Source organism: Sinocyclocheilus rhinocerous, unplaced genomic scaffold (assembly GCF_001515625.1).
Source record: "Sinocyclocheilus rhinocerous isolate Xijiao unplaced genomic scaffold, SAMN03320098_v1.1 scaffold1147, whole genome shotgun sequence".
NCBI classification, from domain to species: domain Eukaryota; kingdom Metazoa; phylum Chordata; class Actinopteri; order Cypriniformes; family Cyprinidae; genus Sinocyclocheilus; species Sinocyclocheilus rhinocerous.
In genome coordinates this window covers 336,226-360,710 of record NW_015660497.1, presented here as the reverse complement: position 1 = coordinate 360,710, position 24,485 = coordinate 336,226, and the positions used below count along the sequence as shown (strand labels likewise).

At 35.8% G+C, this 24,485-nt stretch overlaps 1 long non-coding RNA gene across 1 annotated transcript in view; it reads right to left on the bottom strand.

Annotated features, from left to right (window-relative positions):
* Positions 1–2,124: 2,124 nt before the first annotated feature.
* The window catches only part of LOC107725045 (uncharacterized), a 24,767-nt gene continuing 2,406 nt past the window's right edge, over positions 2,125–24,485 (bottom strand). Inside the window, exons 2-3 of the long non-coding RNA XR_001638081.1 lie at positions 15,243–15,328; positions 2,125–2,226 (exon numbers count right to left, since the gene is read on the bottom strand). This is a non-coding gene — a long non-coding RNA (uncharacterized LOC107725045). The remainder of the gene's footprint in view (positions 2,227–15,242; positions 15,329–24,485) is intronic.

Here is a 24,485-nt window from a genome sequence, read left to right as displayed (position 1 = left end):
TATATGCATTTACTGTATATATTAAATATAATTTTATATATATGTGTGTGTGTGTGTGTGTGTGTTAATTATATTATATTTCATATTTATTTAATAAAATGTTTATTTCTTCATTTATTAAATAAAAACAGTAATAAGTTGTTTATTAAATTGTGTTCTTTGCAATTTATGTACTTTGAATTATTTAATTTCTTCTTATCTATCTATCTATCTATCTATCTATCTATCTATCTATCAAATATAATAATCTGTGTATGTATGTATATGTATATTCATGGTGTCTCAGAAACACTTCCAAATCCTGGATCCCTTGCTGTGCAAATGCAGTCTGCTGAAACATTAATAAGCCAATGTAATACTCCTGTCCTTCTGTCCTTGTGGGCAGACACAAAATGGCTGGAGGGTCTGAGTGCAAGAACACTCTGTGTTTACCCTGAACATCTGTTCACCGTGTATTTCATTACACTTTTTCCCTGCTAGAGGACCCGCTTGAGCCCAACTACAACTTTACAACCTCTGTACTCGCACCCAGGCTCAATATATCCATGACGCACTGACTTGGGAACATTAGCTAGACAGACAGAGGGTTATCAGCAGGGCACATTGTTGTGAAAAGCAGCATCCAATAAATCTGTCAGCTGACTCCTAGCGTGATTTTGATTGGAAATCCAGGGAAAGATGCCAGAATATCTTCCCCAGATTAATCAAGGCAGATTAAATCTGGGATAATCTAGTCTAAATAATCCTAAACAGCATGGATATTTCATCTGCTTACTCGCCTCAATCTGTGGCCAAAACACCAAAGAGTGTGTGGGAATGGTGAAATACCTAACTATTCTCCTCCTCACATCCAGTTTGACACATTGATCCAAGCTAATTAAGGCTTAGACATGATCCCATAGAAACAAGTCTCTCAGTTTGATTGAGCATAACATAATGAGCGCCAGCTCAGTGAAGACCTTCAGTTCTCGTCCCTAAACCATGGCACTTCTGGACTGGAATAATCATGAAGAGGAGTGTGCGTGCCCTTGATGTGCTGCTAAGATGTCTTCATTTCTACACCATCAGTCTAAAATCTCATTGCTGGGAGCACTCCGCTGACCCATGACGTATCGATTTCTCAGGTGCCCTGACAAGAGAGAGAGATAACCTGGACAGGTTGTCCTTGGACCTCAGAAGCCTCGTCGCCTGTGATCAGCGAGCATATACAATTCTCCGTTCTCTGCCATTCAGCTGGCCAGCCGATGTATAGTTTCTGTCAGCAGCTGGAAGTACATCAATTGATGTACTGATGGGATGTGACAAGAAGGCAGCCTATATTTGTGTTGGGGGCTGAGCCCATGTCCCTCTCAGTTAAACTGAGTTAAAGTTGATCCAAGCAAAGGACTCTGGACATGTTAGGAGAGCTGTCCAGAAAAGGGATAATTTGTAGGGATATCTGGATATTTGGGATTATTGTTTTGCACACGCAAAAGCGATCTACAGAAGATACAAAATTGAAGCTCCAATTGATGTGTGTGTGTGTGTACAGTGTATATATATTAGGGATGTGGGATCTATCTATCTATCTATACACACATATACATATACACACACACATTGGTTTTTAATATAAAATAATATATATCAAAGATATTGATATATGTTGAGATGTTTTTATTTATGGAGAAAGGAGAAAAATCTGCAACCATGTTAAAACCCAAATAATTTTTGTTCTGATGAGCTATCAAAACATTGCTTTATTTGTGAGCCAATGGTGTGCGTTTGGAGCAGGACTATTGCATATGATTATCCAACCAATGGCAGAAGGAGGAGTGTTTGGAAAGTCTGTTTGAAACATCAAGTCATTATTTTTGCAATTGCATTTAGTTGGTGGCACAAAAATGACACACTTTACTCCATTAGGTCTCCCGAGCAATAAAGGAGCCACAGCTGAGCAATAAATTTCCCCCTAAATCTTTTACAGTCCTGAGAATCCTTAGTTACTTATTCATCCACACACTTCACAAGGCAGTAGCAGCGGTTCATACATGAATCTCTCTCATGCGAGTTCACCTGTGTGACTAATGCAGATGTTCAATTCTGTTGAAAAGCCCTCACAGCGGAGGCACTCACCCACCTGAGTCTCATGAAGAGGATGAAGGCGACCAGCAGGGCTCCCAGAGAGATACAGTGTCCCAGGTAGTTTATGATGACTGCAATGTGGTAATGCAGCTTGCTCTTCTTCTGAAAGATCACAAGGGACAGACACACATAGAAACACATTAGGAAGATGAGAGACTGATGTCCTGCAGATATCTGGCATCTAAATCCCAACATGGAATAACTCCTAAAAGCTTTCTGGGGCATTACAGGGAGAGAAAGAAAAAAAAACTGCAGGAGAGAAAAAAAAGTTCCAGAGGACTCTTGGGAACTCTATGAGGAAGAAAAATAACTCTATAACGGTACAGCATATGATATTTTGATACCTGTTATTATCCTGCCAGTTTAATTTCAGAAAAAACAAAAAAGTGTCAAAACCATTGAAAAAAATCAAATGGCAGCTATTCAGGTGGTAGGTATTGAAAATAATCCTTAGTCAACAATCTTCAAAGCAGGATATATTTTCTTCTTTAAACTATTCACATAAAACTGCCTTAATATGTCGTGTTGAATTTGTTATATTACAAATTTATATATAGTCCCTCATCATACTACTACTGGATTGGACACCTTTAACATCCTTAAATCTTTAAATTTTCTAGATTATTACATTTATCTGGTGTTGCCAGATTAGATTTGAATGCCTCAGTGGACATTAATGATAAAATAAGCATTAAATAAATAACAACATCACACAGCAGCCAACACACGGACTCACCCTTAACCTAATCACATTCTAAAAAAAAACAAGTCTCATCCGTAATCATTAGCCTTGCACATGAGGATCGCATTACACCGCTCTGCCTGACACTAATGCTAACAGCATCCAACCAGCAACTGTTTCCAACTGTTGTGAATATTTCACTCTGTGATGAGTGAGGCAGATGTTCATGGTCTCCACTATCACGATGATTGCCAACCTGACATAATTCTTTTAATTAAGCGATTAGCTTTGGCTCAGTCAAACGGTTGCTTGCTTATAGCACAACAACTCACATAAAGCTGAAGTTTATGCCCATGTTTGAGCTAACATGTCATGCTTGTGGAAAAAAAAAACATATTAATAGCCTGGCCAAATGATTCCATGAAGCATATGTTGATCACATAACACTCAGGTTAGTGTGTGTGAGCATATAGGCATCATGTGCTCTTTCATCGCCAGCCCAGCACCTTTCCTTTCTCTATCCCCTCACTGCGTCCTCCTGGTGCAAAAATCTGTCGCTGAATTCCTGTGGTCGTCACAGGACGGGCTTGTGAGGCAAACCCCCTCTGGTCACTGCAGACCCTGCGGACCACTGATACCAGAGGACCAGACTGTCCAAGCAGGGGGAGGAAAGGCAGTTCTGGAATCCAGTGCTTACAAATCCACAAGGCTCATGACACAAGCCAGCTAGCTAAATGTCCGCCGGTTCCCGCCTCCTTCTTCCCGATCTACAAACTACGTTACACACAATTTAACCCAGCAGAAACCGCTCAGACGGCAAATCAATCAGAAACGGCAAGGACTGATGTGCTTATTGCTTTAGAGATGAGGTAATCCTTTAGGAGAGAATTTTTTTTTTGCTCAACATAACATTGCAGTCCCCATAAGAGATATTACAAAAAGAGATTGACTTTTAAAGATTGATCTCTGCTCTCCCAGATACATGCATTAAGATGTCGCCAAGATGTCTGCCAAAGCGTGCATCATCTGCAAAGCACTATGATCAATTTTAGATGCCTTGTGTGTGTAAAAGCATCTGATAACAACTTCAAGGGTTAGTTTACAGTAAAATGATTCTCAGTTATTCACTCACCCCAACATTGTTACAATACCTTCATATAAAAACACAAAAGAAGATATTTGTATCAATGTTTTTCTACTGTTTTTGTGAAACAATAAAATTCAGTAGGGTCCAAAACATCAGTGGACTCCATTAACTTACCTTTTTAAAATATCTTCTTTTGTGTGTTTGAGCGTGAGTAAATGATGACAACATTTTCATTTTTGGGTGAACTATCCCTTTAAAAATATTGTGGATTCACGCACACTACTGTTCAAGAGTTTGGGGGCAGTAAGATTTGTAAAATGTTGTTTCTCATCAAATTTTATGGTCACCAGAGCTACTATTTATTACACAAAGCTGCTATTTATTAAAAAAATAAAAATAATAACAATAAAAAAATAAAAACAGAATGTTTTTTTTTATTTCAAAATAAATGTTTTTGATAATAATGTATTTTAAAATCTAAATAATTTGTATTTTGTATTTGTAATTTGTAAATAAAATGTAAATAATTTATTTATCATTTATGATTGAGATATCAATTTAATATGTTCATTTGTTGATCAAGAAACATTTCTCGTTATTAATGTTTAGAACAGTCATAATGCTAAATATTTTTGTGGAAAACATGATCATTTATAATTTTTTTTCCAGAATTCTTTGATGAATACAAAGTTCAAAAGAGCAGCATTTGAAACAGAAATCTTTTGTAACATTCTGAATGGCTTTACTGTTACGTTTAATGCATTCTTTCTGAATAATGTATTAGTTTATTAAAAAAAATACAAATAAACAGCAGTGTAAATTCTGAATTTTAAAGGTTCCAAATATATCTACTGGATGATGTTTTGACAAAAATATTAGCCAAAAAATAAAATTAAACTGGACACTAAGGGGTGGGCAACATGACCAAAATATTATATCACGATATGAGTAATTTTATTTCATGCTAACAATATATATCACAATATAGTTATTTTTGCTTTAAATAAGGTCTTTATGATATCAACATTTTTGATACCATAGAAATTTCATAATTCTTGTCAGCAGTGTCAATATCACAAACAACTTATACTAGCCTAAAACAACAACAACAACAAAAAGTAATTATTAAAGTTATAAAAGTGATTTAGTCAAGAGCAGCGAGAGATTTTCTCTCTTTTGTTGTTTGATTAACATGATTGACATGCAACAGGAATATTAGACTGCTGTCACTTCTAAGAGCTGCCCGGATCCAATACACTGTTACACATGTGTTTTCTTTCTCAGCTGTTTGCTTTCACTTAAAACCTAAATTACTGTGTTTACGAAAATGCTTGCAAATCATTTTGACGCTTACAAGTGTGTGTATTTAACCGTTCAAGGCCTAAGCAGCAAAAAATAACTTAATACTCCCACACTCTACTCTTCATGCGTGCATGCGTCTCTTTGACAGCATGTTATGACCCAAAACCAATTTCAGCTCGTTAAATCTAATAAGAGAGGCAAGGACCGAACATATAAGAAAATCACAGACGACTAAATTAAGATTTGACATCTATTTACGTCATAAGATTTAATCCAAAGGCAAAACAAACGAACAAACAACAATACAAATCCAGAAATATGCTATAATGAACAAAAGATTAACACAAGTAATAACAGTTAACAGGTAGGGCAGCTAGGGAAAACAGAAAACCTTGACTACACCTAACCACCTAGAGAGATCTTAGCTCCCAGGGAAAATAAAGCAGGTGAGCCTTGCGGGCCACTGCTTCCCTCGCTAGATCTAACTAAATAGCAAAACGTGAACTAAGAAAATTAAATCCACTACCCGTTAGTGAAAAGACAAAACAAAATATGTAAAATAGAAGTAGAATGAAAATTGGTTAATCAAAAAGTCAAGGAAAAAACTATTCAAAGTAAAAAATAACCAAAACAGGATCACTCCTTCAAGGAGAGGAGAGGAGAGGAGATGAGCGATCTCAGCAAATGCCATCACCAGATGCCATCAATGCCATCAAAGTTTTTATAGTAGAAATCCTCGATGACCTCATTCCACTTTCAAGGATCAGGGAAATCCCTACTCACAACTCCACCTACAGGCTAAAATAAATAAATCACACACGTGACAATTTCTCTACGTGCAAACCCACACAACACAGCGCATATAGCAAAATTAGTTTTCTTTCGCTGATGATTGCATTTAAACAGCTTAAAATCACTTGTTTTTAAACTGCAATGCTTAAAAACACGTGCAAACTTTACGTTTTCGTGACCACATAGCACAGCAACATCACGTGAGCGTGTAACCGCAAAAGAGACGATAGTCCAAAATCTCTACCGGTTGACAAACTTCAAACCGGTTAATCATGTCTACCAGTATATCACCCACCCCTATAGGACACATATCAAAGATGTCAATGATCCAGGAACAAGGCACAACTCCTACCCCAAACTCTCTGCGTTGGTTGAGCCAATGGCATTACGTCTGTCCCAGTCAGGCTTCTCAAACTAAACCATTACAATTCTGTTCGGTGCTGCTCTGAAATTACACGCTTTACCTTTAAACTCTCCCTTTCAACTGTCAGACTAAAGGATTCTAAGAACCCTCCACATTTTCTATGATTTGGGCATTAGTAGGGGTTCACACTCTCCCCTCTGATGCCACTTCTTTTAACTAAATCCTGAGAGAAGGGCTCTTCAAAGCAGCCTCTACTGATCCCTGCATTGTATCACGCTTGCCCTATTTTAAGAGGAGGCTCGGCACACCAACACATCCACGCTCACCAATACAGAGCAAAATGTTCCCCCTCGGGATGCTGCTGTCTCCTGGCTAGACTACGAGTCGTCTAAAGGCAGACGGATTCGCACCCGGAGAGCCTGTGGGAGTGCCTGCTTACGCATTCGGAATTTTGCTGTCAGTTTGTATTTTTACAATGCAAAGCCTCTTGTAGGCTTTCTGGGAATTTCTACTTCACTAGATACATGAAATGCTACATAAAAAGTGGGCCGTTCTCTGTGGATGCTAGCTGGAAGGGGGCTGACTACATTCTTGCATTAGCACCCTATCTGTTACGGACCCCGCAGGGAGCTTGTAGGCAATGGCAGACGCATTGGCGATGCCCTCTTGTTGCACTTTCCTCTGTACAGTGCTTTCTTGTGTTGAGAGAGCATAAGGGTTTAGCAATCTTAGCACCTATGTGGCTTGCAAAATACTTTAGGCAGTTGAAAAGAGGAAATATAGTCTTTTAGAGATGTCTTGGCTCTTGAACTTCTATCTATAAAGGACTGCAATGCAGACGGAAACCTCATCAGGAAACTTTTACAACAGTGTAAAATTTCATGAGGTAATTATGCTTTTGAAAACATTTCCACTACAAAATACTCAGTAAATTCTACTATTAGCTGGATATGTCAACATTTCCTCTCTGAAAAAAAGTATATACAAGACTAAAACATATTTTAGACACTTAAACCTTTTTAAACTTAAAGATTCTTTATTGGCATCTATAGCCGCTTTTCCACCATCGCGCTGAACGGTTCTCTTTGCATAACCGTTCCCTTCCGCGCCGATCCGAGCCGGCCGGTACAGTTATGGTTTTGTTTTCCACTGTGGAGCTGATAACGGATCTCTTTGGAATGCTATTCAAATGCGTCAGTCGTTGCCGTGGTAACACAAGTGTTTACATATGATATGAGGTGTAAATAACCACCGCGTTATGGAGGATGATCAGGAATTTCTTTAAATTTGATTACTAATTTGTGTTTACATTGCTCAAAATAGCGCGCTTAGCAAGCTACGGAGAAACTAGCAACCAGGCAACAGACAAGTGACAGATCTTGAGTGGTGACGTCACGCACACGCACTCTACCAGCACGGCTCAGCATGGTTGTCTAACCATGCCGAGAATTCCGGGCCGAGAACTGTTTGTAATTGTGCCGCGCCATACCAGGCTCACGTGGAAATACAACTGGAACCGTACCTGACAGTTCTTAGAACCGTTCGGCCCAATAGTGGAAAAGCGGTTTATGGTTCCCTAAAGAACCTTTAACATCCATGGAATCTTTCCATTGCACAAAAGGTTCTTTACAAAAGAAAAAGTTTCTTGATATTATTAAAATGTTCTTCAAAAATTGTTCTTTTAAGAACTGTTCGCTGAAAGGTTCTTTGAGGAACCCAAAATGGTTCTTCTATGGTTTTGCTGTGAAAACCCTCTTTTAGAACCTTTATTTTTAGGAATGTAACTTCTCAAACCAGCATAATTTAGAGTAGGATAAAAATCAGCTCATGTGCCACTTTGCTGATCTTGTGCATGTTTCTGTCTCATAACCAGGTGGTTTGAGGGCAATTGCTCATTGAGGTTAAGCACTATCAAATCTAATGCCGTCCCCTATGATCTCCATCCTTGCTACAAAGAACAATTAATTGAGAACACAAGGCATTTGTTCTGTTTTCAGCAATAAAGAGGGTGGGGGAAGTGGGGGAATAGAAATTTGATATTAATATGGAAAATATAACAATTTCTTCAGCTTTAATAACAATACGTGATAGTGTGTGTGTGTGTGTGTGTGTGTGTGTGTGTGTGTACAAATGCTAAACCTTAGCAAAAAATGTAACGAGATAAAAGACCTCAAAATATTGTGGCTCATTGAACATCTGAAGGTAATGATTTAATTGTGCAATTGGATTAAAAACGTCTCAGACATGCCAGGCTAGAGGGCCTGAACCGGTCACTGGCCTTCATTAACTTGTTGCACTCTGCCTGTGGAGATTCCTTTAGTGGTTCAAATTAAAATCTTATTATTTCTGTGAGACACTGGATTGCGGTGTGCTCCTTCTGTGATAGAGTTCGTATATTTTTGGCTCGGAAATCTCACAGGTAAATGACAAAGCTACTTTTTACTGCTTAAATCAATCTCCAGACTACCCTTGGCTCTCCCAAACTTAGTTTTCAAAAATATGTTTTGAATCTTCTAGGGGGGAAGACACCAGCTTTTGCATTTCAAAGAGTCAGAGAAAGGTTACACAGGAAGGTTCAAAGTTATGAATTTCCCAAGAGAAATAGATGATCTTGGCTATCTTCAGTGTTTTGATACTTAAAAACAGATAAAAAATAAACTGTTCTGGTAATAAATTCCTCAAAATTTCAAATCAAGCTCTGGTGATCGTCAAATAGAACATATGTCACAACAAACTCGTAGTTACTGGATGCTTCTCCATCTGTGGGCACTTTTGGTCCCGTGGACTACACTGTAAAAAATGACCGTGAATTTAACGGTAAAAGACTGTAAAAATGCTACAGTAAAAACCTGTTAAATGGATAACGGTAAGTTCCCCTACTATATACGGGGAAAACTGTACTGGACATTGCATGTAATTTTACGGTAGTATACCGTATAATTTACAGTAAATAACCGTAAATTGACATTCCCAGAATTCCCTGCTTCACATTTCAAATTTTATGTTTTTTTGTTGAAATAACAATGTTTCATGTGTGTTACCATGATGGTGTTTAGTGTTTGTGTGAATGACACTGTGCACCTTCTATATATGTTAATATTTAAAAGCTGCTTGTGATAGGCTTTGGTTCATCATGTGACTTTCTCATCACCACCTGCTTTTGGTGCAGTGTTTACAAAGGTACAAAACAGATTTTAGTACTTCAGTGGGTTGGTATGCTAACATTATATCAGTTAATGAAATTACAGTATTTAACTGTAAATTGAAGTTAAAACCGTAAAACCTAAAACGCGGCTACCGTATTTTTTACGGTAAAATTCTAGCAACCACAGCTGCTGGTTTTTTACCATAAATTTTACGGATTTTTTTTTTTACAGTGTAACATAAATGCCATTAAATTACTATTTGATCACCACCATTATAATTTTAAACTCATTTGAGTTTAAACAGTGCATTCAATATTCTTTCATTATTTACCCAGAACCACCATGAACAAATTCAGTTTCCACCATTTGTGGAATAAAATGGCCGGCTCCTGTGTTTTACAAAGTCTAACTGTGTACCTAACATGTTACATATCCTAAATACACACAATTAAATCATATTTTCATGCTTTTTGAATACTTTGACTAAATTACAGCATGACTGCAATGACGCACAATAAATATTTGTTCATTAATGTTTTTCTTTGCACATCGCATGTCTAATATTTCGTTTCAAGCATGCTTTTCACTGACACGGTTTTCTCATTGGTGAACAAGTACACTAACTTTTGGGTATGGTAAAAATTTCTTTCAAAATTGATTCAATGAATTTTCATACAATAAATACTGAAATTCTGTATTTAATACAAAAAAAAGAAAATATTTTATAATAGATTATTGTACTTTGAGATAGAAAGTATTGGTCTAGAGGGCAAAATGATAAAATCTATATAATAGTGCATTTGAAGAGATAAAATAAGTAATGCAAATTTTCCAAGGACTTAATGCGGCCTTGTTATTTAGGAAGAAAAGAAAAGTTAAAATCTGTTCGTTTTAATAAAAATCAACCCCTGGAACACAAAACTTCCTGTAGCCTCAGAAACATCCACCAGCTGTCAGAAGTACACTTTTCACGACATTATGATAATGTTAATGAAAGTCAGTCCATTCTGCTTGAATCCTGTGACAACTGCCACACTGCACAGTCTCTCAGTCATTTCTTTTCAGCCTGAAGTGCAGCGATTGTAGGTTTATTCAACCTGCCTGGCCGCGTATGTCCCCCAGGGCAAAACCCACGCAAGTGCAGCCTCCCCTGCTGGCTCCATTTCCACATTTGCCTAAGCTGTGAGCACCACAGAGTCACCACATGTTCTCCTATGTGAGCGAACTTATTAATTATTAAATCAACAATCCCGTAGGAAACAGATGGCACATATAGCGGGCAGCTAACGCACGTCTGCCTGGCATTTTGTGTGTGTGATACTGTAGGTAAGTGGGTGGTTTTAGACTACCTAGGATCTGTCACATGTTTTAGCGGTACCTTGTGCCAGTTGGCTCAAATGCTGAATTGTGTGTATCGCATAAATATCACTATAGAGGATAATTGCAGTTGTTTTTTAATTGCTTTTAAATCCAAAAAAAGTGTGCTTTTTGTTTGTTCTTTCTGCTACACTGTGTTTACAATAACAGGAGCTGAAGTGCTAAAAAGCCATCATCACCCCACGTTTAACTAGCGTTTGTTATCAATAAACACTACTGTGTTTATTTTAATGCAACCTCAATTTGGATCAAGAGACTTAAATGAATACATCATGCTGTGCTACTATAATGAATGGTGTTGCTAAAAACAAACTTTAACACAAACAAGCCTCATCTATTAAAACTCTGCATCACAGAGAACCTGTCAAGCCAGATTCATTCAGATTGTTTTCTCAAAATGTAACTTTCAGCTACAGTATTTGCATTGGGCAGAAAATTTATTTAAAGGGGTCATATGATGTGATTGGGGCTTTGTAGAAAACGAAGCGTTTGAGAGAGGCGGGGCATATAGGACCTACAATAATGTACAGTATTTGAAAAATAATGTGTTTTTTGAACATTAAAGCATGTCAACATATTCTGTTACACCAAATACACAAAATAATGATCTTTAAAAAAGCATCATATGACCCCTTTAAAGATTAATTGAAGGCACATTTCACTCAAGAATGAAAATTCTCAAGTTGTTCAAAACCTGTTTGAGTTTCTTTCTTCTGATGAACACAAAAAGTTGGTAGCCATAGTAATTTTTTTCATACAATGGAAGTCAATGGCTACCAGCAGCTGTTTGTTTACCAACATTCTTCGGAATATCTTCTTTTGTGTTCAAAAGTACAAAGAAACTCGTGCAGGTTTTGAACAAGGGTGTGTAAATGATGGCAGAATTTACATTTTTCCTAACTATCTGTTTAATTATATAATATGCTGATTAAATAATCAAATGAAATGCAAATAATTACATACATCAATATTTGATGAAAAAAGCTTGCCAATAATGCAATATTGGGGCAGTAACTCACTGAATAGACATTTCAAAAAGTAGCTTAATAATTGTTTGTACTAAATTAACAAGGTAAATTGACCCTGATAGTAACATTTTCACAGAATTTCCCAAAATAATTTTAATGTCACACATCCGCTCCTGGAATGCATAGTAATATACTTGGCTCTATGGTGCAGCTAATGCTGAACAACTGGCTTAATGTATTTTTTTCATGGTAAAGTGAGTTTTGTTAATTGCCAAGGAGATGTGTTCTGGGAAAGTCGCTTTCCAAATCATATGTTTATTTTGTGAATAAATCTGGCTTGATAAGCTCTGCTGCTTGGCTGAGAGCAGACGCTCTCTCTCTCTCTGATCTTTATTGCCTTCTGTTTCTGATTCTAATTTAATTTGAATGTGAATGGCATCTTCGTCAGTGTTGACTCTGTATTAAATCTTTTTTTTTCATCCCGCTAAAATATGGTTTTCGAATGGTGGTCGAGTGATGCCAAAGACTTCACAACAACACTTGCTGAGGGTGACCAGGCAACTGCTTGTGTCTTCACAGACCACAATAGACAGACACAATGACAGAAGAGCAGCACTGAAAAACCCTTGCCCCTGGGGGAAAAAAGCATTTCCATTTACAATAACCTGAGTGATAATGTAAGAACAAACATTTATTCAGTTCTTCTGACGGCCACATTTGAAATATTCTGCAGTGGGCACTTGCTCCACAGTGCTTCATTTGCTCCACAGTGGCAAGTCCGAATGCCAAGCAGGCCACTGGGGACTCTGTCTTAGTACAGAGAGGCTTAAAGGTTTAAAGACACCTCCATACCTCTGAGTACCACTGTTATGCTTTTAAGCTAAGATACCAAAGACTTCATGACCCTGAATTTTTTTGCACCCTTTTTTCGACTCATTGTGTAAAATGCAGATATTAAGCGGTGATTGAAGTGGCAAGAAAAAGCAGTTGCAAGGAAATACATAAATTACTTAAAGGGAGTGGTGGACAGTATTATATTAGTATTATTTCTGTACTATTACAGATTTATTAATACTGTCCTGAAAAGTGAAGCTGCGGGCTCTTTGATCGCCCCCTGGTGGCTTGCTGCAATACAGGTCATAAACCCCGCCCTCTCCATGTAAACGAATGGAACTTGAGTAAAAAATTATGGTTGATTGGGTCTGCGGGAGTTTGGGTGGGAGTTTGATACTGTGGCTCCACCTCATGACACTACTGCGCAGACTCTGGCTCCAAACGAATCTCTACTGTGCAGACTCGGGCTCCAAATGACATCATTTACTCAAGATGGCAGCGGCCATACTGAGATGCTTTGGCTTCACTTTTCTATAGTGGAAGGAATAGGAGACGCGTCGTCCATCTTTTTTTTACAGTCTATGGCTTTAACTTATTTCAGTTTGCTATCACTAAAGTAGCATTTCAAATTTTAAGTATCATCTAATCATAATGTTATCTAATACTTATTTTTATTTTTATTTCAGTTTAATTTCAATGGACAACAAATGATTTTAGTTAATGATAAAGGTGGACAGAAGCATTTTTACATCACTACTCTGCTTTTTTCAAGTATCTGTATTTTTTATTTTTATTTGGGGAAAATGTTACTTTCATTTCACTACATTCCAAAGTCTAATATCATACTTTTACTCCACTACATCACATAAAAACATATTGTTGCTCGGTATGTATCCTAAAAAAAAATCACGCCAGCCTCTCTGAGACGCTGTCCAATTCATGAACAAGCTGATTATTTCCAATGAACCTGTTGATTTGGTTAACAGATTGCAGATTGCACTATTCATTGGCGAATCAGATTGGACTTTGAATGTGTGTGCAATTTATGGAGTGAAACGTATAAATTACTGTTAATGAACTAAATCTGCTGTAAAAGGTTGAGCTGTTTAGGCCCACTGAAATGTGGACATCTGAACGGTGTTCACTCTCAGAAAAGAAAGTACAAAGCCGTCACTGGGGAGGTCCCAGTGCTAGCTTTGTACCTTCTTGCCTGGATCAAGAGTAGCTACTAACTACAGTACAACACCAATCCTCCAGCTGATCGCATGTTAACAGCATGACCTGATTAAGTGGCTCTTTTTCTACTTTTAAAAACAATGCACATGAATTCCAACAGTGCTCTCAATAATGGGGGAAAACCCTTATCGCTAGCTAAAAAAAGCATCTAGTGGTAATCACATGCTCCAGTAAGCCACTGGCTGTGGTGGAAGCCCTCCCTGCTGTCTAAATATAAATCTGAGCATTATCCTTGCTAGCCCACTCCTCCGTCCCACTGATTGGATGAGCGATTTCGCTTTTCGCCATCCCTGTGTGAACAAAGGCTTAGCACGGCTGGTTAAATTGCTTCTTTTGAGGGAAGATAAAAGTCCATACATTATTAATCCCCCCATATTACTTCTGCTACACCAAAGGACAGCTAATGAATCTTGTAGATGTGTAGCGTCAGTGTCTCTGTCTAACAGCCATCCTGTGTTTCACAGAGAAATTCACCTACAAATTCACTCAAACAAGTGTTTTGGACGCTGTATGCTGACATAAATACAGTAATGTCAAAATAATACAATTAATTTGGATTTAGAAGGTGGGCTGAAAATATATTGCATTATTTAAAAAAGTATGTCTTTAAAAGTAAATTTTCAATAAATTATATATTTCTTCATTTGTAAGAAAATGTACATAAAGTTATATTTTAAAAAACATCAATTTAATATACTATACATACTGCATTTAAAAGATGCTATAATAAAATAGCAAGTTCTGAGTGCATTTACTATTTATATCCAATAATCTGACTAACTTTGGCAAGCAGCATCCAGCTGGAACATTTGGAACACATAAAAGAGCATAAAGATACATGAACATGACTAGTGTCCCTCATTCAATAACACTTCTGTAACCTTCACATTAGATTAGATTCACAAAGTCTAAATGCGGTAAAATGTGGAATAAAACTGATGCAGGGTGCAAAGAAAAGCTTATATTTTGCATGCTACTCTTATTTAATACAACAATTTTCATTTAAAAAAAAAAAAACTATATTACGAGCTTTATAAGCTGTTTCTGCTACTGGGCAAACAAGAACAACTGTCCTTTTGTACAGAGAGGTTCATGTGGTCAGTGTCAAATTTGCATAGTGACATAGAGACCTTGTTTTAAATTTTATTTTTTTCAAATTCTTAAACTAAAAACCTTATTATAATAAACTTTAAAACCTAGACCTTTTGTTCTCACTGTATAAAACCGTTTATTGAACAATAATTATTAGAAAATGTATGATTTATGTGTCATTGTGAAATAACTGTATGAAAGTCTTTTTTAATAATAAAAAAAAAGTGCAACCACTTACCTCCTCGTTGAGGATTTCCTGACATTGGGAGTAGTTTCCCTTCTTCGCCCAGGTGCCATTGGCAAGACATTCTCTGTACACGTTATCTGAAGAAACACACACACACACACACACACACACTGGTTATTGACTGATCCCCTTATTTAATTTCTGAGTCAGATAAATAGTTTATATCATGTTTATTCTGAACATCTGTGGACAGATATGCCACTTCTTCATGCATGGTATGTAATCCATTACATAATTCAAAAGTTATGCAATATGACCCAAAACACTAGGAATATTAATAGGGCAACAGTCAATATTTGACCTCACGGTGCATGTAGGTTTGACCTTGGCATGGATATCTAGTTAACTATATTGACTATATGTTAAAATCTAGTCTCACATTAAACTGATTTATGACTGCAAACCCCCCATGCTGTGCAGTGAAGAGACGAGTGTAACCTAAAACTGATAGAACAGAAAACTTCAAACATCTTTTACTCAATTTTGGTTTACAAACATCTCCTGAAACTTATGTGGTAAAATCCGTCCTGGGTGCAGAATTGTATGAATAAAAAAGCGATTTCAGGTTTCATTTCTCATTTCCATTTCAGTGGTTTCCAATTTCATTGTGGGACATTTCCTCTACAAGGCTTATATTGTGCTTTGAACAGCCATTGTTAGATCTGGTTGAAAGTTTTCTTCTTCAAAATTCCATAAAATAGGTTGAAATCCAACAACATGAGAATCTGGGGCAAAGTTATTTTCACTGAGCACTCAGAACTCTGCTGACAGAAATGCTGAAATACAGTAGAGCCATAAGCATTTTATCCAGCGACACTTATATTACTCTCTTGCAGGAACAATCCGAGTGTCTTCCTCTATAGTATTAAGGTTGGAAACGGGGTTAGTATTGCATTATGCTTCCGGGAGCTGTCCTGTTAACGACTAACAGATACCTCAACCAGACTAACTTAATCACTAATCTGAAACCTACACATTAATAACTGTCTGTTACCACTTCAGCCATTGGAGCAGCTAATTTCAGGTTTGATTTTCTTAATAAGCATTTTTATCTAAAAACAACAACAACAACAACAAAAAAACATTAATTTATTTGAAAAAGTATTAAAAAGTATTATGACTTGTTCATCACAGTATATATCTTGAAATAAATTTAACTTTGTTTATAAATCTGCACATTTCTTTTGAAGTCAGTAATATATATATATATATATATATATACACATATATATATTTTTAATAAATGAGTATTTTTATTTAGCAAAGACCATTAAATTGATCAGAAGTGACAGTAAAAACATTTATAATATTGAAAAATATTTCTATTTCAAATGTATGCTTTTATTATCATAGTTTTCACAAAAATATTAAGCAATGTTTTCAATGTTCAAATCAACTGAAATGTTTGTTGAGGATCAAATCAGAATAGAATCATTTCTAACAGAGCAAACAAATAAATAAAAATGTAAAAAAATAAATAAATCAAAACGGTACCAAAAGTATAGCTTATAATGGTACAACAATAGTTTCAAAAGTTTCCTAAATACTGTCAACCTTTGACCATATTACGGCTGCCAAACAATTTTTAGGTGAAAAATGCTAAATAATAATATCAAACAACAATAACAACTCTATTCTTAATCTGTATGCTTTACCAATGCCTTAACAAATAAACAATGATTAAGGCATGCTTAACTGGCTTAATTAAACCTGGCCTTGTTCCTACAGAATATCACTACAACTAAATTATGAATGGAATACTAATTTTCCATTCAACTGGGTTTATTGATTGTGTTAAGCACAAATAGTTTTTCTCACTTTGCCAGCATTCTGTGTGTGTGTGTGTGTGTGTGTGTGTGTGTGTGTATATATATAATATTTTTATTCAGTAAGAATGACTTAAACTGATTAAAAATGATATTAAAGACATTTATAATGTTACAAAAGATTTATATTTCTAATTTCTATGTTTCTTGAGCATCAAATCAGCATATTACAATGATTTCTTAAGAAATGGCTGCTGCAAATTCAGCTTTGCATCACAGGAATAGATTACATTTTAAAATATAAGAGAAAATTTAAATTAATAATCTATTTAATAATCTAAATAATAATATATTTTAAATTGTAATAATATTTTACAATATTACTGTTTTAACTGCAATTTTGATGAAATAAATGTAGCTTGGTATAATGCAGCATATTTATTTGAATTATTTCAGCATTTTTATTTCAATATTTCAAAAAACAAACAAACAACAACAACAAAATATCTAATCTTCCTCAATCAAAATGTTTTCTTAAAGGACGCATATATATTTTGCTGAATAACAAGACAATATATTTGAACATTTAGGCTTTACAGCTTTCCTTGGAATACTGTAACGATGCATCTAAATATTCCTTTCCTTTGAACTGACAGTACACAAAGGTTGCTCGTTAACTTTTAGCTAATATGAGAGTCCTCCACTGGTTGAAAAACCAAATGTAAAAAAAAAAAAAGTTTTGTCACAGATTCTTCTGTACTATATTTTAGTTTCCATGGGAACTGGTGCAACTGTTGCAACTTTGCCAATTTGTGCATGTATGTAGAGCAAAGATTCAACTCGAGGTGATGCTACAAGATGATTAGAGCCCTGATTGCCCTACGGGCCCGACATCAGCGCCCATCATAACAAGACGCAATTACTGGAGTGATATCAGCTAGAGCTTACCATCCATCATAGAGCTGTGACAGTAGAGAACAATGGTATTGAAAGGACATGGCTGTTTTTCTTAATCCATGCAAGCTAGAGGCACACTATACATCGAGGGAATGATAAACATACAGCAATAGTTGCACCAAAATGCCTTTTTTTTTTCATTACACAATGTCAGAAGTTTGGTGAGAAGCAGAAGTCAGGAAGAAGTTGAGAGGAATCTATCTGTCAGTCCATCCATCCATTCATCCATCACGTGTGAACTGACTATCTATCTTATTAACATATTAATTAATCCAACTTTAGAAATATAGGTATGTAGTACTATCAAGGTTTCAACATGATGAGGTAATTATGATTTTTTTTTGAAGATGGTGTGGGTTGTTATGTCATATTTTGCACTAAAAGGCCATGCATTATTATTTTTTATGTGTTGTTTTCTCATGATCCCCAAAAAAAAAAAAAAAAATGCGCTCACCATTTCTCTGGTCAGCCCCAAACTACTTAGTCAACATCTGCCAAACATCATCCTATAGCCATTCAGACGTCTCTGTCTCTCAAGCTGACTGGCAATGAAACTGACCACATGATGATACAATTATAGCCTCCTTCTCAAGTGTCCGACAAAGATATAAAAATGCTTTATCACTGAAAGACGTTGATCTGTTTCAGCCTGATTGAGTCCCTGGTCAAATTAGAAATGTTTTTGTTCCCGTCACACCAAGTAAAGAGCAATGGAAAAGTTGGAATCACCACCAGATACTAATATTTTCCTTTTAGATTTTCCTTGTAGAGTTCATTCTCTAACGGTTTTGTCTCCTGGGAAATACTTTAATACTAACATAGCCAAGTAGTAAACAAACAGTCCAAGAAATAACAGTAATTAGGACGCTTCCGACACAACTCAAAACTTTAAATCGACTGGTAAAAATAGCTGAAGAGCCCAGAGAGAGCCTTGAAACAGTGACTCAAACTCACTTGCATTTAAAAACAAAAATTGTGAACTCAACCCAAACACTTACTGCAGGGAAGGAAACACTCTTTCCATTACTCTCTCTTACTAACTTCCTCTCGTCTTTGCCTTTTGCTCATGGCAATATTGATTGAGCATCTGAAGGTGAATGGCAGCTCCATAGATCACACCGGCAAACAGGGCACACAGGAACTGCTATACGGTGAGTCATCTGCCTCCTGTAAACCTCCACATCCAGCCGGTTTGATCAACCGCACAATTGCCTGAAGCAGATCTGATGGTGTGACGAGACAAATAGAAGGTTGTCAGTGCTTTCGCAGCCAGCATAGCCATTTCTGTGGGGATGAGTAGTGAACAATGCAGGAAAACAATGCAGCATTGTGACAGAGTGCTGAAGTATTTGTTAAACAACTGCTGTGTGATTAGGAGGAAGAGTAAGATGAAGAGTAGGGAGGAGTGGAAATTCCCTTATCCTGCTTTTGGAAGTGGCATGCCGTCTTTTCTGACATGCAGCACTTAAAAAACAAAACAAACAAAAAAAAACACACAAGGTTTTTTTGAGTATGAAAAATTATATTAAAGGCACAATATGTAACTTCATTCTACTATGTTAATAAATCATTAGCTCATCCATGAACATGATTTCTGCCCGAGTCCCGTCGGATTGCATCAGCTGTGGGGATGAAGACCACAACTCCCATGATTCCTCATGAGTCACGGCATCATCAAACTACGCCTTTGTCTCTTTGTTTGTTTTGAATACGCGCCCTCTAGCGGCGAAAATTACATATTGTGCCTTTAAACAATATAATTTTATTAAATACAGTAAGATTTTTTTTTCTTTTTTTTTCTTTTATTCAGCAAAGATGCATCAAATTTATCAAAAGTAGGAGTAAAGATATTTATGTTACAAAAGATACCGAATTTTGATGTTAATAAATGCTGTTCAAACCACAGGAACCAATTACATTACATAATATATTAAATTATAAAATTGTTATTATTTTTTTTTAACTGAAGTAATTGAACACAGCCCAAGTCTCATGCAACCAAAAAAAAATAAAAAATCAAGAACTTTTTTTTTTTACAGCAAAGCACAAGCTGTAAAAAAGTGATAAAAAACTAAATAAAAAATGATAGTACAGTATGAACCAAAATGGCACTATACTGTATGTTGACATGCTGCCCACAAGGCTATTGGCACCAATGTAAAAAAATAAAATAATAATAATAATTTAAACAATGAATGAATGAATGCATGCATGCATTTGGATCATTACTTAGGGGTTCAATATAGCATGGAGCCAGTAATGGTCACAGTTCCAAAAGCCTACTGTGAAACAATGTAGAAACGATGACAAAAAATGCACACCGCTACATACAGAATGTTGTCACAGCTCCGTTTCTCTCGCATGCTCCGCCAGTGACCCATGGAGAGCAAATGTCACTTAGCATAATGAAAAAAGACCCTGCTCAGCTGCCACTGAACTGGCTTTCTCTATACCTGTCATAAGAGCTCGCTGAAATGGTGCTGAATTGCAGCCTTTGCAAAAAGCCCAGGCAATAAAAGAGTCTGTCAAGGTCAGACAGAGACTGACAATGCCTGAAGGAGAGCAGGAAAAGAGAGACAGGGAGAGAGATAGACAGGAGGAGAGAGAGAGGAGGGATGAGCAGTTATGTCACGTCATGTAAAACCCTTCTCCCACAGTGGGAGTATAATTAACTTTCACACACTTGCCCTGAGGTGGCAACTCAGAAGCTGAAGCTTTTCGCTTCACATTTCTCCCAAGGGTTGTGTTTTATGCTAAAACAAACCTTTTATACAATATTCTATTTTTAAACTATACTTTAAACATGAGTGCACCACATAGGAAATAGTGAATGACTGTGTGAATTCAATATTCGATCCAAACACTGTGCACTAAAGAGAGATCAGCTGAACTTGGTCTGACCTAGTCTCTTGCATGTTCACTTCACTATTCTCTATATAGCGAATTTCACATATTGTAGTGCACTACAGTGTATCTTTGCAGTTTAAAAAAATTGTTCACTTACTCATTAATCACTATTAAGTGAACAAAAATGGGTGAGTGATGTTCAGATGCTGTTCTAAATCCTGTGTGCCAAAGAGTTTCAGAATCTATAGGAAGCAAAACATTATAAAAAAATTAAAATGGCTCATTTACTCAATCATTATTAAGTGAATGAAAACAGGTGAGTGATTTCTCATGCTTATGTAAATTATGTGTGCTGGACAGTTGCAGAAAATATCATTTAAAATTAAATATATTAAAATAAAGAATTAAACACTGTAGCTATAAATACATATTGTGTCTGTTAATTAATATTTTTGTCGATAACAATAGAAAATTAGAGGAAAATAAAAATAAGAATCAACACATACAGCACAAAGCTTACAATATTTTAGCCTATTATTTTATAGCCTAATCAACCATTTTTGCATCCAAAGATGCAGAGATAACATGATCAGATCTACTTGGGACAATTTTGGTTGAGAGCTTGATTAACCGGCTCAGGTGCGTTCGATTAGAGTTCATTTTACAGGAAGATGGATTTCCAGAAGCATAATTGAGCACTGCTGATCAAAAATGATGGGAAAAATGCTTTACTTTGCACACTACTATTGTATTTCATTGTCTATAATCAACTGTAATCAGTGCCTACCTCATATACTCAAACAAACAAAACAAAGGTTACAGTATAGTAAATACGAAGTAAATGGTAGTCGGGCGTGCAGATTTGAAATGACTAAATCAAAAACTCGAAAGGAGTCCACACACTTAGACAAACTGCAAATCCAAAGAAACATAAGGCTGAGATTAGAAGACTTTTACTAAGGATTTGCACAAAATATGCAATGCATTGCTTGTATTGAGCTCAGTTTTCTGGACCATATGTATTTGAATTACTAAAGTATCAAAGATAGTATATCTAGTAATTTTTTTTTGTTTATCACATGTTTATATTGCACAACTACTTTACAAACAACTAATTTATTGTATTTACAATCAAGATTGCCTTTATAGCAGTATAGCTGCTACAAATGAAGGTTTTAAACTGATATTGCTGTGATTATTTATTTTGCATCGAAAGATTCATCAAGAGTGAGTGGGCTGTGTAGTTTCTGACCTATAAATTGAACTGTATGCACTACATAAAAGACGACATCTGTTGTTTGCTCCACAGAACTCAGAGAGGTACGTTGAAAAAACAGCGTACATTTGTGCAATTGTTCTAATGCTCCAAAAAATAAAAAACCTTTTCCTTCAAGTTAAAGCTGGTATTTTACTGTCCGCCATCTGACAACATCATTTTAACTATAGAAAATATGATTAAAAAATACTCAGTTTTTGGAAATCTGACTAACCATTTCAAAAGCCTATTTTCTTATTTTCTAACTTTACTGAGGCTCCTTATATTTTCGCCCCAAAATGTTCTCCAACAAACCGCTACTAGATGTGGTTTACCTTAAATGAAGTCAAGCCAAATTGCTGGGTTCAAAGCTTTTTCATGATTTTTATAGATAATTTAATGTTAAATTCAATGGCAATGAATGCACATTCTTTTCATTACTGTTAAATAAAGCTGTGTCGCCCTGCATGATCTTTAGAAATGAAGACGTTAGAAAAGAAGACAAAGTAAATAATTATATTTAATTAATTTAAAGCCGTCAATGTCAACGTCTTCAACGTCATTTCACTCAATCTAATGTGCTAAATTTAAATCTAAAAAAAACCAAAAACGATGCATTGCTGCAATTAATTATTAGTACACTTTTTTTAAACCCTCAGTACAAAATGACAAATCGTTCACACTTGTAAAACATAATCTTTCATTCAAAACCTGCTATTGTACTTTCATTAGAGTGGTACTGCATGTTTTTTTCTCCACACAAATTCAAACAGAATTATCTTTCTTCAAATGAGTATCTTCTTTAATCTTTTTCATTTTTTTCCCCTCTCAAATCTTTAAGCATATTTTAGTTAGCTTGGTACAATTTACTTTCACAATGTAGATAACATTAAACTTTTCATTTGCACCTGTTCTCATGTTTACATACAAATCCAACTGTTCTTAATGGTTCATTAACAAATCCTTTGGTATCTCTACACATATTCAGATGTGCATCTGATCATCTGAACATTATCTGATAAACAAAATATATGTTTACCATGTACATTCAAAGTGTTTGTGTGTATGCACTGACTTTGTGAATGAACGACATTGCCCATTAGAGCAATCATGAAGATGTGCAAATTCAATTTTATAAGTCAATATAATTAACAGTACTGACAGTATACTATATTCTACTGGCAGAATGGAAAACCTTATGGCGGTGTCATTAGATATTACAAACATCATGGATTTTATGTCAGTTTGTTTGGGTAATGCAAGTGCATTTTGTAATGTGATGACTGTACATTGCAGTACTGTAGCATTTTTCATTGATTTGAAATATGTATCTTGATTGTTTACTATTGATTTAACTAATAGCCACCTCTTTAATCTGTCTGACAAGCCTCATGTTCATCTCCTTTACAGTCTATGCTGTTCTGTGCTGACAAAATGCTCAATAACACACTGGTGACTGGCAATTCTGTGATGAAAATTCATTATTTTTGGATTCGTTTCATTCATTATGTTTTGATGTGTTTGATACTTAACAGACATAAACAAAAATCTTAAGGAACATCAAAACATTTGTTGATTAACCAATAAGACCACTTGATTTAAGTGATGGTAAAATTTGTTCAAATGAATGAGAACAAAAGCAAATAAAGCTTTTTAAAATTATATTGTGAAAGACTATTACTTTAAAGTTATTTTCTAGATAAAACAACTTTTTTGGGTGTTTGGTTATAAATTCGTTCTAACATAAATTCAAAAATTCATTGCCAACAAAAAAGCATGTACATAAAAACTGTTTTTCTTTCAATCTTTTTTTTTTAAATCTCATTTAAAAACACACAGATTTCATTCCACTGGGGGAATAAAAACCATGAGTAAAGCCGATATAAGCACACAGACTGTGTGCAGTGCCCTGTGAATATTGTGAATGTTCCTGATTTGAGCTACACACTGCCTGAAGCTCTACAATATGCTGCAGCCACGGGACTTTAAAAATCAATCATGCTATCAGCTCCAGTGAATCTTAATACACTAATCAACTAACCCAGCATCTATGTGTATGAGAATGTATATCAACCACACACACTCTCACTGTCTTTCTAAGCTTTGTTCCAGGTGTAGGAGAAAAAAGGAATTATTATTAAGGATAAAACAGTGCAAACAAATCATTACTCCTGAGTTCTCTCTGTCCTCTGGCTGCCTATCCGTATTCTCATATATGTCATCTTTAAAGGGGTCATAGGATGCTACATGCACTTTTACAAGTTGTTTGAACTGAAATGTCTGTTGGTAGTGTGTGTACACAACCACCCTATAATGATAAAAATCCACCCAGTGTTTTTTCTTTTTAATCTGGTTAAATGTTTTCCCCTTTCTCAAATCGAGCCGATCTCAGATGCCTGTCTGTGTGAA